Source organism: Entelurus aequoreus, linkage group LG02, assembly GCF_033978785.1.
Source record: "Entelurus aequoreus isolate RoL-2023_Sb linkage group LG02, RoL_Eaeq_v1.1, whole genome shotgun sequence".
Lineage (NCBI taxonomy): Eukaryota > Metazoa > Chordata > Actinopteri > Syngnathiformes > Syngnathidae > Entelurus > Entelurus aequoreus.
This window is the reverse complement of record NC_084732.1, coordinates 98,577,518-98,595,017: the sequence shown is the minus strand read 5'-3', so window position 1 is coordinate 98,595,017 and position 17,500 is coordinate 98,577,518. Positions and strand designations below refer to the sequence as shown.

The 17,500-nt window shown below is 34.2% G+C and overlaps 1 protein-coding gene across 3 annotated transcripts in view; it reads left to right on the top strand.

The window, feature by feature from the left end:
* LOC133641759 (protein diaphanous homolog 3-like) overlaps window positions 1–17,500 on the top strand; it is a 307,291-nt gene that overhangs the window by 147,984 nt on the left and 141,807 nt on the right. The window lies entirely within an intron of this gene.

The window sequence follows — 17,500 nt, the reverse complement described above, 5'->3', positions numbered from 1 at the left end:
AAGGAATTTAGGGATTTCACCATCTACGCTCCGTAATATCATCAAAAAGTTCAGAGAATCTGGAGAAATCACTGCACGTAAGCAGCAAGGCTGAAAACCAACATTGAATGCCCGTGACTTTCGATCCCTCAGGCGGTACTGCATCAAAAACCAACATCGGTGTGTAAAGGATATCACCACGTGGGCTCAGGAACACTTCAGAAAACCACTGTCAGTAACTACAATTCGTCGCTACATCTGTAAATGCAAGTTAAAACTCTACTATGCAAAGCGAAAGCCATTCATCAACAACACCCAGAAACGCCGCCGGCTTCGCTGGGCCCGAGCTCATCTAAGATGGACTGATGCAAAGTGAAAAACTGTCCTGTGGTCTGACGAGTCCACATTTCAAATTGTTTTTTGAAACTGTGGACGTCGTGTCCTCTGGACCAAAGAGGAAAAGAACCATCCGGACTGTTCTAGGCTCAAAGTGTAAAAGCCAGCATGTGTGATGGTATGGGGGTGTATTAGTGCCCAAGACATGGGTAACTTACACATCTGTGAAGGCACCATTAATGCTGAAAGGTACATACAGGTTTTGGAGCAACATATGTTGCCATCCAAGCAACGTTATCATGGACGCCCCTGCTTATTTCAGCAAGACAATGCCAAGCCACGTGTTACAACAGCGTGGCTTCATAGTAAAAGAGTGCGGGTACTAGACTGGCCTGCCTGTAGTCCAGACCTGTTTTCCATTGAACATGTGTGGCACATTATGAAGCCTAAAATACCACAACAATATCGATAATTAGTGATATTTTCCATTACCTATCGAAAATAAGGAGCAGGGAAAAGTATGTTAAATGTAAACATTTTTAATTGATTATTGATTATAATCCCTCGGCTGTCAAGGCAGAAAGTAAATGTCCACACAAGCATAGAAAACACTAAATGTAGACAAAATTGTAAAATAACATTGAACACTTAACAATAACCTCTTAAAATGAAGGTGCAAACATAAGAAATATGTTAGAAATGCTTAATAAAATGTAAGAAAATAGTGCAAAGTGTAAAAAGAGGAAACCTGAGACAAACTATTTTCTGCAGGTTTAGTGCCAGGACGTTACGTCTGTGTAACATTTATTTGGTCTGTTATTCTTAGTCAAAATTGGAAAGGAAGAACACTTAACAATAACCTCTTAAAATGAAGGTACAAAAATAAGGAACATGTAAGACATGCTTAATAAAGGTAAGAAAATAGTGCAAAGTGTGAAAATGTAAACATAAAAAAACTGAGACAAACTATTTTCTGCAGGTTTAGTGCCAGGAAGTTACGTCTGTGTAACATTTATTTGGTCTGTTATTCTTATTCAAAATTGTAAAGGAAGAACACTTAACAATAACCTCTTAAAATGAAGGTGTGAAAATAAGAAAAATGTAAAAAATGCTTAATAAAATGTACTAAAATAGTGTGAAAATGTAAACCTAGAGAAAAACTGAGACAAACTATTTTCTGCAGGTTTAGTGCCAGGACGTTACGTCTGTGTAACATTTATTTGGTCTGTTATTCTTATTCAAAATTGGAAAGGAAGAACACTTAACAATAACCTCTTAAAATGAGCGTGCAAAAATAAGGAACATGTAAGAAATGCTTAATAAAGGTAAGAAAATAGTGCAAAGTGTATCAACCTCTTAAAATGAAGGTGCGAAAATAAGAAAAATGTAAAAAATGCTTAATAAAGGTAAGAAAATAGTGCAAAGTGTATCAATAACCTCTTAAAATAAAGGTGCGAAAATAAAAAAAATGTAAAAAATGCTTAATAAAATGTAATAAAATAGTGTGAAAATGTAAACCTAGAGAAAAACTGAGACAAACTATTTTCTGCAGGTTTAGTGCCAGGACGTTACGTCTGTGTAACATTTATTTGGTCTGTTATTCTTAGTCAAAATTGGAAAGGAAGAACACTTAACAATAACCTCTTAAAATGAAGGTACACAAATAAGGAACATGTAAGACATGCTTAATAAAGGTAAGAAAATAGTGCAAAGTGTATCAATAACCTCTTAAAATGAAGGTGCGAAAATAAGAAAAATGTAAAAAATGCTTAATACAATGTAATAAAATAGTGTGAAAATGTAAACCTAGAGAAAAACTGAGACAAACTATTTTCTGCAGGTTTAGTGCCAGGACGTTACATCTGTGTAACATTTATTTGGTCTGTTATTCTTATTCAAAATTGGAAAGGAATGTATGTTATGCAGTAATTATTATTCAAATATTATTGGACCATATTACTATTATTTTTGAGTAGCACATTTGCTATATTGTGTAATGTATTGTATTTATACAGTTCTGCACTCTGGTTCCTACCTGTTGTTTTATTTGTATCAATTGTGCCCGTCGCTATATCCAGCCTTATCTTTGTATCGGCCCAGCCCTACGGCATGTTGCTTTCCATAATCTCTTAAAGCCCAAATGCAGATGATATCTTCCTCTCCGAGTCCTCTTAGTCTAAATCCAAAAGTACACCTCACATGAATATCCTAATTCACAGCTTTTTTTTTGAAAAGCCACTCACTGGAAGGTTTAAGTGTGAAGACGTGGCACCTGTGGACTTCCTGCCTTATTTATGCACGTTGAAGAGCAGCGCTGCCGTCTAATTATGTCTCCTTAAAGACTTCTCAAACAGGACTTGCTCAGAATTATGCATCGCATGTCTGCGGCAAGCTAAAGAGCTGCTGACAAAAAGTGCACATTAAACACCATCTTAACCCTTGAGTCTGCCTCGACAAAGAGACGGACATTTTATTTGCATTTTAATGTTTTCCATCTAAATGTTAAAGGTTAGAGGGCTGAGGTTTGCCCACATAGTTTTTCTTTAAAATGGCATCGTGGCCCTTTCTGCAAAGTGATTCCAAATAGGAGATAACCATTTACTATACACTCTTTGACCATGTTGCTCGTCATTGACTCCCATTGTAACTCAAAGTAATAATAATTAAAATATACTGAAAACCTGACTAGTTATTATCAGTATTTATTTTTTTGTGGGTGTCCGTTTTTCATCTGAGGAATAGTGTGAGTTTTTGGAAAATAAATTCTGCATGTTATTCAACATTATTATTGTCAATTCAATCAATTGTACGCTTGCATTGATTTTATTTTAAAATTGCATTAAACAGCTTTAAAATGCATTAATTGGATTTTGCACAAATACGGCCTTAAATGCTATCAACAAGCAATAAATATGATGTCCAGAGGTATTATAAATGTCATACAATTGCAATTGACAACAAAAAGACAACAAAACAAACCACCTGACCCAGTTTTATCAATTTAAGTGGAAAAAACTGCAATTCAAGACGTTCAATTAATTAATAATTAGTCCATTTTATTTTAGATTGTTTTTAGTTGCATTGTTATTTGTATATATTATGATTGTATAATAATACAAATATTTTGAAAACCTGACTAGTTATTATCGGCACATATTATTTTGTGGGTGTCTGTTTTTCATCTGAGGAATAGTGTGAGTTTTTGGAAAATAAATTCTGCAGGTTATTCAACATTATTATTGTCAATTCAATCAATTGTACGCTTGCATTGATTTTATTTTAAAATTGCATTAAACAGCTTTAAAATGCATTAATTGGATTTTGCACAAATACGGCCTTAAATGCTATCAACAAGCAATAAATATGATGTCCAGGGATATTATAAATGTCATACAATTGACAACAAAAAGACAACAAAACAAACCACCTGACCCAGTTGTATCAATTTAGGGGGAAACAAATGCAATTTAAGGCGTTCAATTAATTAATAATCAGTCCATTTTATTTTAGATTGTTTTTAGTTGCATTGTTATTTGTATATATTATGATTGTATAAAAATGAAAAATATACTGAAAACCTGATAAGTTATTACTTTATTATTTTGAGCACGTCCATTTTTCACCTAAGGAGGGATAGTTTGAGTTTTGGGGAAAAAAAACTGTCATTGATCCAAAAATAATAATGCATCAAAATATTTTTTATGAATTATTGACCTAGTAAAGGCTGTTTTTTAACATCATCTATAGTATTCTACTTTGGAACTTGCTTTTGGAAGGGATATAGTGTGAGTTTTTGGAAAACAAATTCTGCAGGTTATTCAACATTATTATTGTCAATTCAATCAATTGTATGCTTGCATTGATTTTATTTTAAAATTGCATTAAACAGCTTTAAAATGCATTAATTGGATTTTGCACAAATAAGGCCTTAAATGCTATGAACAAGCAATAAATATGATGTCCAGAGACATTATACATGTCATACAATTGCAATTGACAACAAAAAGACAACAAAACAAACCACCTGACCCAGTTTTATCAATTTAGGGGGAAAAAAATGCAATTTAAGACGTTCAATTAATTAATAATTAGTCCATTTTATTTAGATTTTTTTTAGTTGCATTGTTATTTGTATATATTATGATTGTATAAAAATAAAAAATATACTGGATACCTGATAAGTTATTACTTATTATTTTGAGCATGTCCGTTTTTTACCTAAGGAGGGATAGTTTGAGTTTTTGGAAAAAATGTTTAATTGATCCAAAAATAATAATGCATCAAAATATTTTTTATGAATTATTGACCTAGTAAAGGCTGTTTTTTAACATCATCTATAGTATTCTACTTTGGAACTTGCTTTTGGAAGGGATATAGTGAGTTTTTGGAAAACAAAATCTGCAGGTTATTCAACATTATTATTGTCAATTCAATCAATTGTATGCTTGCATTCATTTTATTTTAAAATTGCATTAAACAGCTTTAAAATGCATTAATTGGATTTTGCACAAATACGGCCTTAAATGATATCAACAAGCAATAAATATGATGTCCAGAGGCATTATAAATGTCATACAATTGCAATTGACAACAAAAAGACAACAAAACAAACCACCTGACCCAGTTTTATCAATTTAGGGGGAAACAAATGCAATTTAAGACGTTAAATTAATTAATAATTAGTCCATTTTATTTAGATTTTTTTTAGTTGCATTGTTATTTGTATATATTATGATTGTATAAAAATAAAAAATATACTGAAAACCTAATAAGTTATTACTTATTATTTTGAGCACGTTCATTTTTCACCTAAGGAGGGATAGTGTGAGTTTTTGGGAAAAAAAACTGTCATTGATCCAAAAAAATTATGCATTAAAATATGTTTTATGAATTATTGACCTAGTAAAGGCTGTTTTTTAACATTATCTAAAGTATTCTACTTTGAAACTTGCTTTTGGAAGGGATATAGTGTGAGTTTTTGGAAAAACAATCCGCAGGTTATTCAACATTATTATTGTCAATTCTATCAATTGTATGCTTGCATTCATTTTATTTTAAAATTGCATTAAACAGCTTTAAAATGCATTAATTGGATTTTGCACAAATACGGCCTTAAATGATATCAACAAACAATAAATATGATGTCCAGAGGCATTATAAATGTCATGCAATTGACAACAAAAAGACAACAAAACAAACCACCTGACCCAGTTTTATCAATTTAGGGGGAAACAAATGCAATTCAAGACGTTCAATTAATTAATAATTAGTCCATTTTATTTTAGATTGTTTTTAGTTGCATTGTTATTTGTATATATTATGATTGTATAATAATACAAATATACTGAAAACCTGACTAGTTATTATCGGTACATATTATTTTGTGGGTGTCTGTTTTTCATCTGAGGAATAGTGTGAGTTTTTGGAAAATAAATTCTGCAGGTTATTCAACATTATTATTGTCAATTCAATCAATTGTACGCTTGCATTGATTTTATTCTAAAATTGCATTAAACAGCTTTAAAATGCATTAATTGGATTTTGCACAAATACGGCCTTAAATGCTATCAACAAGCAATACAAATGATGTCCAGAGGCATTATAAATGTCATACAACTGCAATTGACAACAAAAAAGACAACAAAACAAACCACCTGACCTAGTTTTATCAATTTAGGGGGAAACAAATGCAATTCAAGACGTTCAATTAATTAATAATTAGTCCATTTTATTTTAGATTGTTTTTAGTTGCATTGTTATTTGTATATATTATGATTGTATAATAATACAAATATACTGAAAACCTGATAAGTTACAGTATTACCGGTACTTATTATTTTAAAAACGTCCATTTTTCGCTTAAGGAGGGATAGTGTGAGTTTTTGGGAAAAAAAAACTGTCATTGATCCATGAATAATAATGCATCAAAATCATTTTTATGAATTACTGTCCTAGTAAAGGCTGTTTTTTTAACATTATCTAAAGTATTCTACTTTGGAACTTGCTTTTGGAAGGGATATAGTGTGAGTTTTTGGAAAATAAATTCTGCATGTTATTCAACATTATTATTGTCAATTCAATCAATTGTACGCTTGCATTGATTTTATTTTAAAATTGCATTAAACAGCTTTAAAATGCATTAATTGGATTTTGCACAAATACGGCCTTAAATGCTATCAACAAGCAATACAAATGATGTCCAGAGGCATTAAAAATGTCATACAACTGCAATTGACAACAAAAAAGACAACAAAACAAACCACCTGACCCAGTTTTATCAATTTAGGGGGAAACAAATGCAATTCAAGACGTTCAATTAATTAATAATTAGTCCATTTTATTTTAGATTGTTTTTAGTTGCATTGTTATTTGTATATATTATGATTGTATAATAATACAAATATACTGAAAACCTGATAAGTTACAGTATTACCGGTACTTATTATTTTAAAAACGTCCATTTTTCGCTTAAGGAGGGATAGTGTGAGTTTTTGGAAAAAAAAAATTGTCATTGATCCATGAATAATAATGCATCAAAATCATTTTTATGAATTACTGACCTAGTAAAGGCTGTTTTTTAACATTATCTAAAGTATTCTACTTTGGAACTTGCTTTTGGAAGGGATATAGTGTGAGTTTTTGGAAAATAAATTCTGCAGGTTATTCAACATTATTATTGTCAATTCAATCAATTGTACGCTTGCATTGATTTTATTTTAAAATTGCATTAAACAGCTTTAAAATGCATTAATTGGATTTTGCACAAATACGGCCTTAGATGCTATCAACAAGCAATAAATATGATGTCCAGAGGCATTATAAATGTCATACAATTGCAATTGACAACAAAACAGACAACAAAACAAACCACCTGACCCAGTTTTACCAATTTAAGGAGAAAAACAATGCAATTCAAGACGTTCAATTAATTAATTATTCCATTTTAGTTTGATTGTTTTTAGTTGCATTGTTATTTGTATATACCGTATTATGATTTTATAATAATACAAATATACTGAAAACCTGATAAGTTATTACCGGTACTTATTATTTTGAGCACGTCCATTTTTCGCCTAAGGAGGGATAGTGTGAGTTTTTGGAAACAAACTGTCATTGATCCAAAAATAATAATTCAATTGAGAACAAAATAGATAACAAAACAAACCACCTGACCCAGTTTTATCATTTTAGGGGGAAAAAAACTGTAACTCAAGACGTTCAATTAATTATTAATTAGAGTGCATTTTATTTAGATTTTGTTTAGTTGCATTATTCGTATACATTATGATTGTACAGTATTAGTACTTAATCTGGTTACATTTGATGTGAACATTAGCATGCTAACTTTTGTAAATTGTGACTCTATGCCCAGCGTGCACAAGCGCTAACTCCAAAAAAAACGTTGTAATTGACATATGCTAACTGCTAGCCTGCTAACATTAGGATTTTAACTTAATTTTGCCAATTTCTACAGCGGTACACCTCAGTCGTACAACTTGGTACAGTACCTGACCCATGCTACCTGTTAGCATTTTTAGCGTTAACATGTTAGCATGCAAACTGTTCTTTTTTTTAATTCGTCATATAGTCACACCTCAGTCATACAACTTGGTACTTAGAAGGCCGACACAACACAGGGAGTTTGTATCATGAAACATGTCATCACTGGTGGGAGTGGGAGAGGAGGAACACTACCCCCCTCCACTTGTGCAGTCACGGCCCGTATGACTGGCAGCGTTTGGGATTATTCTTTCATCCTGGATTTAAATTGTTGTTGACATTCCACACAGACACATTTTTACAAGATGCCAAAGCATTTACTCCCAAATCTGTTTTTATACCGTGCTTAATGGTCCGAAGTATTGCAAAATGTACAATATTAGCTCTCCAACTCCTGCGGGTTTCTTCTTTCCACAAGTGAAGGGCACGTTGACGTTAGTCTATTTTAAACGGCTCATTAAAAAAGCTTTAAAACACATTAAATGGATGTTGCCTATGCTGTCAACAAACAGTAAATACTGTATATGTGCAGAGGCATTAAAACATGTCATACAAGACAACAAAAAGACAACAAAACAAACCACTTGACCCAGTGTTTCCAATTTCGGGGGGGAAAAAACTGCAATTCAAGACGTTCACCTAATTAATAATTAGAGTTCATTTTATTTCGATTTTTTTTTGGGACCTTCCAATTACAATGGTAAATAATGCTACAGTAATGAACGTTTTTTATTTGTGTTTAAAAGGGTTAGTTGCATTATTTGTATATATTATGATTGCACAGTATTACTGCTTAATTCAACTATTCAACATTATTGTCAATTCAATCAATTGTATGCTTGCATTCATTTTATTTTAAAGTTCCATTAAAAAGCTTTAAAATACATTAAGTAGATTTTGCAAAAATAAGGCTTTAAATGCTATCAACGAGCATTAAATATGATGTTCAGAGGCATTATAAATGTCATACAAGACAACAAAACAAACCACTTGACCCAGTTTGACCAATTTAGGGGAAACATCTGCAATTCAAGACGTTAAATTAATTAATAATTAGAGTTCATTTTATTTAGATTTTTTTTTGGACCTTCCAATTACAATGGCAAAATAATGCTACAGCAATAAAAAATGTTTATTTGTGTTTAAAAGGGTTAGTTGCATTATTTGTATATATTATGATTGTACAGTATTAGTGCTTAATTCAACTATTCAACATTATTATCGTCAATTCAATCAATTGTATCTTGCATTAATTTTATTTTAAAGTGGTTTTAAAAAGCTTTAAAATACATTAAATAGATTTTAAATAGATTTTGCAAAAATAAGGCCTTAAAAAGGGACAAGCGGTAGAAAATGGATGGATGGATGCTATCAACGAGCATTAAATATGTTGTCCAGAGGCATTAAAAATGTCACACAAGACAACAAAAAGACAACAAAACAAACCACTTGACCCAGTTTGACCAATTTAGGGGGGAAAATCTGCAATTCAAGACGTTAAATTAATTAATAATTAGAGTTAATTTTATTTAGATAGAATTTTTTTGGACCTTCCAATTACAGTGGTAAATAATGCTACAGTAATGAAACATGTTTTTTCGTGTTTGAAGGGGTTAGTTGTATTATTTGTATATATTATGATTGTACAGTATTAGTGCTTAATTCAACATTATTGTCCATTCAATCAATTGTACGCTTGCATTAATTTTATTTTAAAGTTGCATTAAAAAGCTTTAAAATACATTAAATAGATTTTGCAAAAATAAGGCCTTAAATGCTATCAACGAGCATTAAATATGTTGTCCAGACGCATTAAAAATGTCAGAAAAGACAACAAAACAAACCACTTGACCCAGTTTGACCAATTTAGGGGAAACATCTGCAGTTCAAGACGTTAAATTTCAAAAAAAGTCCATTTTATTTAGATTTATTTTTTTTGACCTTCCAATTACAATGGTAAGTTATATTATATATTTATTTATTTATTTGTGTTTAAAAGGGTTAGTTGCATTATTTGTATATATTATGATAGTACAGTATTAGTGCTTAATTCAACTATTCAACATTATTATCGTCAATTCAATTAATTGTATGCTTGCATTAATTTTATTTTAAAGTTGCATTAAAAAGCTTTAAAATACATTAAATACATTTTTGCAAAAATAAGGCCTTAAATGCTATGAACGAGCATTAAATATGTTGTCCAGAGGCATTAAAAATGTCACACAAGACAACAAAAAGACAACAAAACAAACCACTTGACCCAGTTTGACCAATTTAGGGGGTAAAAACTGCAATTCAAGACGTTAAATTAATTAACAATTATAGTTAATTTTATTGAGTTTTTTTGTTTTTTTGGACCTTCCAATTACAATGGTAAAATAATGCTACAGTAATGAAACATATGTTTATTTGTGTTTGAAGGTGTTAGTTGCATTATTTGCATATATTATGATTGTACAGTATTAGTGCTTAATTCAACTATTCAACATTATTATCGTCAATTCAATCAATTGTATCTTGCATTAATTCTATTTTTTTCGCTGAAAAAACCCGGAGTCACACCACTAGCAGTTATCATTAAAAAACTAAACTCAGTTGACAGTAAAAACAATTGTTGGATGTGACTTCCGAAAGGGACAAGCGGTAGAAAATGGATGGATGGATGGACGCCGTGACTTATTTGGACTTTTTTTGCTGTTTTCCTGTGTGTAGTGTTTTAGTTCTTGTCTTGCGCTCCTATTTTGGTGGCCTTTTTTCTCTTTTTTCTGTATTTTCCTGTAGCAGTTTCGTGTCTTCCTTTGAGCGATATTTTCCCGCATCCACTTTGTTTTAGCAATCAAGAATATTTCAGATTTGTAATCCTTCTTCGCGGGGACATCGTTGATTGTCACGCCATGTTCGGACGTACTTTGTGGACGCCGTATTTGCTCCGCAGTAAGTCTTTGCTGTCGTCCAGCATTCTGTTTTTTTTGTTTACTTTGTAGCCAGTTCAGTTTTAGTTTCGTTCCGCACAGCCTTCCCTAAGCTTCGATGCCTTTTCTTAGGGGCACTCACCTTTTGTTTATTTTTGGTTTAAGCATTAGACACCTTTTTTTACCTGCACCCTGCCTCCCGCTGTGTCCGACATCTACAAAGCAATTAGCTACCTACTGCCACCTACTGATATGGAAGAGTATTACACGGTTACTCTGCCGAGCTCTGGACAGCACCGACACTCAACAACAACACATCATTTGCAGACTATAATTACTACTTTGCAAAACATATTTTTAACCCAAATAGGTGAAATTAGATAAGCGCCTTATAATCCGGTGCACTTTATGTATGAAAACTAGGGATGTCCGATAATGGCTTTTTGCCGATATTCCGATATTGTCCAACTCTTTAATTACCGATACCGATATCAACCGATACCGATACCGATATCAACCGATATATACAGTCGTGGAATTAACACATTATGTCTAATTTGGACAGCCAGGTATGGTGAAGATAAGGTACTTTTTAAAAAAATATATAAAATAAAATAAGATAAATAAATTAAAAACATTTTCTTGAATAAAAAAGAAAGTAAAACAATATAAAAACAGTTACATCGAAACTAGTAATTAATGAAAATGAGTAACATTAACTGTTAAAGGTTAGTACTATTAGTGGACCAGCAGCACGCACAATCATGTGTGCTTACGGACTGTATTCCTTGCAGACTGTATTGATATATAATGTAGGAACCAGAATATTAATAACAGAAATAAACAACCCTTTTGTGTGAATGAGGAGGGAGGTTTTTTGGTTTGAATTGTAAGTGTATCTTGTGTTTTTTATGTTGATTTAATTAAAAAAAATTAAAAAAAGATACCGATAATAAAAAAAACGATACCGATAATTTCCGATATTACATTTTAACGCATTTATCGACATCCCTAATGAAAACAGATCAAAAATAGACCATTCATCGGCGGTGCGCCTTACAATCCGGTGTGCCCTATGGTCCGGAAAATACGGAACTCTACTTTCCCTTCCTGTTATTCCAGGGGCCGTACTTATCAAGCTTCTTAGAATTACTCCTAAGAAGTCTGCTAAGAGTTGACTTAAGAGTAAATAAATTCTTCGCTGAAAGCTGCACTTAAAAGTTAGTTATCAAGCGTCTTACTCACACTTTCAGCGAAGTGTAGGACTGAATCTTAAGTGTCACACTCAGAGCTGAATTACGACATTACTATGTGCCGTAAACGCAATTTTAGGTGACGTCATTTCTGTGTCCATAGAAATGACCAATCACGGAAGGGAATCCCTTGTCTAAGAATAAAGAAATATCTTGGAAATATTTAATTGGACAATGGGAGTGTATATTTTGACAATAAACTACAAAATAATACAAAACAAACTAGTCCCGCTACCGCTCCCTCTCTTCTCTCGCCCACACACTCACTGACGTCACTCACCTCACGGCCACACACATACGCTACTGTCATAACATTTTCTTTCCAATTCATTAATTAGGCAACTCATTTGAAACTGGTGTGGGTGGCTCTATATATACTAGCCCACTGCAGACACATGCAGAAATCAACATGGAATCGAAAAGTATTAAATCTGTGACAAAAATAATACCCGCTCTGTCTAAACCAGGGGTGTCAAACTCATTTTAGCTCAGGGGCCGCACGGAGGAAAATCTGTGCACACGCGGGCCGGACTATTACAACCATAGCATTAAAACAAAACAAAAACTTCAGATTGTTTTCTTTGTCTTACTTTGGCCAAAAATAGAACAAACACATTCTGAAAATATTACAATAAAATATGGAAAAAAATACAAGCAGCGGTGAAGTTTAGATCAGGGGTATCAAACTAATTTTAGATCGGGGGCCACATGGAGGAAAATCTATGCCCAAGTGGGCCAGACTGGTAAAATCACGGCACAATAACTTAAAAATAAAGACAACTTCAGATTGTTTTCTTTGTTTGAAAATAGAACAAGCACATTCTGAAAATGTACAAATCCTAATGTTGTTGGGTTTATTTACACCTACATGTTGTAGTTAATAGTATTCCATCTTTGTTTGTCGTTATTTATACTTTCTGAATAAATTATTAGATAATGTTCATTAGTCAACTCATTGGTGTTCATTTTCAATCCATCAAGATAAAAAAATAATATCAAAATCAAATTATAGGATGTTATTTATGTAGTTTGCTCATTTTCCTCGGCTGATGTACTAACATCATGTGGTTTATTTTTTGTATTGCGACATCTAGTGGACACATTTAGGACAGCACTTTCTTTCATTCAAAAATTTCGGCCCATATTTATACTTACCAAACTCATCCCGCGGGCCGGTTAAAACCAGTTTGCGGGCCTGATCCGGCCCTCGGGCCGTACGTTTGACACCCCTGGTCTAAACGATACCGTTTGATCAGCTGCTCGTCATCAAACAAATCCAGGACATCGTTCCGCTCCCTGAATGTTCGCGCACGTCTCTCTCGCCTCAGTGCCGCCCCCTGCTGGCAACTCCTAACCACTTAAAGGCCTACTGAAAGCCACTACTACCGACCACGCAGTCTGATAGTTTATATATCAATGATGAAATCTTAACATTATAACACATGCCAATACGGCCGGGTTAACTTATAAAGTGACATTTTAAATTTGCCGCTAAACTTCCGGTTCGAAACGCCTCTGAGGATGACGTATGCGCGTGACGTAGCCCGGCGAACACGGGTATGCCTTCCACATTGAAGCCAATACGAAAAAGCTCTGTTTTCATTTCATAATTCCACAGTATTCTGGACATCTGTGTTCGTGAATCTGTTGCAATCATGTTCATTGCATTATGGAGAAGGAAGCCGAGCAAGCAAAGAAGAAAGTTGTCGGTGCGAAATGGACGTATTTTTCGAACGTAGTCAGCAACAACAGTACACAGCCGGCGCTTCTTTGTTTACATTCCCGAAAGATGCAGTCAAGATGGAAGAACTCGGATAACAGAGACTCTAACCAGGAGGACTTTTGACTTGGATACACAGACGCCTGTAGAGAACTGGGACAACACAGACTCTTACCAGGATTACTTTGATTTGGATGACAAAGACGCAGACGTGCTACTGTGAGTATGCAGCTTTGGCTTTTTTTTGCGTATGTACGTAACTTTTTTTAAATATATAAGCTTTATGAACCTTGGGTTAGGTGAACGGTCTTTTGGGCTGAGTGATTGTGTGTGTTGATCATGTGTTTGAATTGTATTGGCGTGTTCTATGGAGCTAGGAGCTAGCAGAGGAGCTAGCATAACAAACACGCAGGTGTTATTATGCAGGATTAATTTGTGGCATATTAAATATAAGCCTGGTTGTGTTGTGGCTAATAGAGTATATATATGTCTTGTGTTTATTTACTGTTGTAGTCATTCCCAGCTGAATATCAGGTCACCCCCGGCTCTCACAGCATCTTCCCTATCTGAATAGCTTCAACTCCCCACTAGTCCTTCACTTGCACTTTACTCATCCACAAATCTTTCATCCTCGCTCAAATTAATGGGGAAATTGTCGCTTTCTCGGTCCGAATCTCTCTCACTTCATGCGGCCATCATTGTAAACAATAGGGAACTTTGCGTATATGTTCAACTGACTACGTCACGCTACTTCCGGTAGGGGCAAGCCTTTTTTTTTATCAGATACCAAAAGTTGCGATCTTTATCGTCGTTGTTCTATACTAAATCCTTTCAGCAAAAATATGGCAATATCGCGAAATGATCAAGTATGACACATAGAATGGATCTGCTATCCCCGTTTAAATTTAAAAAATTCATTTCAGTAGGCCTTTAAGACACCTCTGAAGGTCTCTTAAATATGGTGGAGAGTAGGAGTGATTCTTAGACTTAAGAACGTTGATAAAAAGCTTTTATTCTTAAGTTTGAGAGTAGGACTAAATTTCGCAACTTCTCAGGACTTAAGTGTAAAATGGCCCTCTAAGAAGCTCGATAAGTACGACCCCAGATCTAAATCTATTTCCATTTTATTGACATTTGCAGACCGAACCACACTCGACTGGAACTGTCATCTGCTATCTCTGCCGCGGCTTTAATTAAACCTCTGATGGCAAACAAACAGCACATTTTGTCCCCCCAAATGGAGGCGGCCTCCCCGCCCTCGCACACGTGCACAATCACGGCGGCGTGCACGCCTCCGGCCCCGACGCAATATTTTCCAATTTAGCTGTAATTGCGTGAGAGTGGTAATCCAAGGCAGCCTATTGTATATTCCATCCCGCTGCCCTGTATGGACACAATGAACTTAGCGGCCCTGCCTCCCAAATCCAATCAATGGCAGCATCCATTACTTCCAGATGTTTCCGTGAGACCCTCATTTTTAGGGCATTTCATACCCGCCTGCATTCAAAAAGCACTTTTATCGCGCACGCAGACTTGTTTACACTTTAAACACCTGCGGGTCGTTAAACTTCATAATTGACACATGCTAACTGTTAGCATGCGGACATTAGCATGTTACCTAATTTTGCCAAAGTCATGCAACTCAGTGCAGTGCCTGACACGTGCTACCTGTTAGCATTTTAACCTTGGCCTGCTAAAATAGCATGATAACTTTTTGTCGCTATTTTTTTCAGCTGAATGCCTGAGTCCTATAACTTGGTAACTGATATACGCAAACATTAGCATGCTAATTTTAATGTTTTAACATTAGCATTAGCATGCTAATGTTTTTAGCCAATTTTGCAGCAGTCCCTCACAATCAGACAACATGCTGTTAGCCTGCACTTTAGCATGCTAAAATAGCATGATAACTTTTTGTAGCTATTTTTTTCAGCTGAATGCTTGAGTCCTATAACTTGGTAACTGATACACGCAAACATTAGCATGCTAATGTTTTAACATGCTAATGTTAATGTTTTAACATTAGCATTAGCATGCTAATGTTTTTAGTCAATTTTGCTGCTGTCCATCACAATCAGACAACATGCTGTTAGCCTGCACTTTAGCATGCTAAAATAGCATGATAACTTTTTGTAGCTATTTTTTTCAGCTGAATGCTTGAGTCCTGTAACTTGGTAACTGATATACGCAAACATTAGCATGCTAATGTTTTAACATGCTAATATGCTAATGTTAATGTTTAGCCGTCTACTACAATCAGACAACTTGGTGCTTGACACATGCTGTTAGTCTGCACTTTAGCATGCTAGGATTAGCGTGCTAACTTTTGTAGCTATTTTTTTAGCTGAAACATTGAGATTTAACTTAGTAAATGGCAAATGCTAACTAATAGCATGTTCATTTATTTGCCAATTTTGCAGCTGTACACCTCAGTCATACAACTCAGTGCTTGACACATGCTGTCAGCTTGCACTTTAGCATGCTAGGATTAGCATGATACATTTTGTAGCTTTTTTTTCAGCCAAACCTGAGAGTCATAAAATTTGGTATTCTGCATGTTAACTGTCAGCGTGCACATTTTTTTAGCCTATTTTGCTAAAAAAAAAACTTGCTATTAGACACATGCTAGCTGTTAGCGTGTTGACTTTTGTGGCTAGTTTTTTTAGCTGAACGCCCAAAAGTCCTATTACTTGGCAACTGACATATGCTAACATTAGCATTCTAACTTTTTTAGCCAATTTTGCAGCCGTAAACCTCAGGGTCATACAACTTTGTATTAGACAACATGCTATCTGTTAGCGTGTTAACTTTTGTAGCTAGTTTTTTTTAGCTGAACGCGCAAAAGTCCTATTACTTGGCAACTGACGTATGCTAACATTAGCATTCTAACTTTTTTAGCCAATTTTGCAGCCGTAAACCTCAGGGTCATACAACTTGGTATTAGACAACATGCTAGCTGTTAGCGTGTCAACGTTTGTAGCTGTTTTTTTTTAGCTGAACGCGCAAAAGTCCTATTACTTGGCAACTGACGTATGCTAACATTAGCATTCTAACTTTTTTAGCCAATTTTGCAGCCGTAAACCTCAGGGTCATACAACTTGGTATTAGACAACATGCTAGCTGTTAGAGTGTTGACTTTTGTAGCTATTTTTTTAGCTGAACGCCCAAAAGTCCTATTACTTGGCATCTGACGTATGCTAACATTAGCATTCTAACTTTTTTAGCCAATTTTGCAGCCGTAAACCTCAGGGTCATACAACTTTGTATTAGAAAACATGCTATCTTTTAGCGTGTTAACTTTTGTAGCTAGTTTTTTTTAGCTGAACGCGCAAAAGTCCTATTACTTGGCAACTGACGTATGCTAACATTAGCATTCTAACTTTTTTAGCCAATTTTGCAGCCGTAAACCTCAGGGTCATACAACTTTGTATTAGACAACATGCTATCTGTTAGCGTGTTAACTTTTGTAGCTAGTTTTTTTTAGCTGAACGCGCAAAAGTCCTATTACTTGGCAACTGACGTATGCTAACATTAGCATTCTAACTTTTTTAGCCAATTTTGCAGCCGTAAACCTCAGGGTCATACAACTTTGTATTAGACAACATGCTATCTGTTAGCGTGTTAACTTTTGTAGCTAGTTTTTTTTAGCTGAACGCCCAAAAGTCCTATTACTTGGCAACTGACGTATGCTAACTTTAGCATTTTAACTTTTTTAGCCAATTTTGCAGCCGTAAACCTCAGGGTCATACAACTTTGTATTAGACAACATGCTATCTGTTAGCGTGTTAACTTTTGTA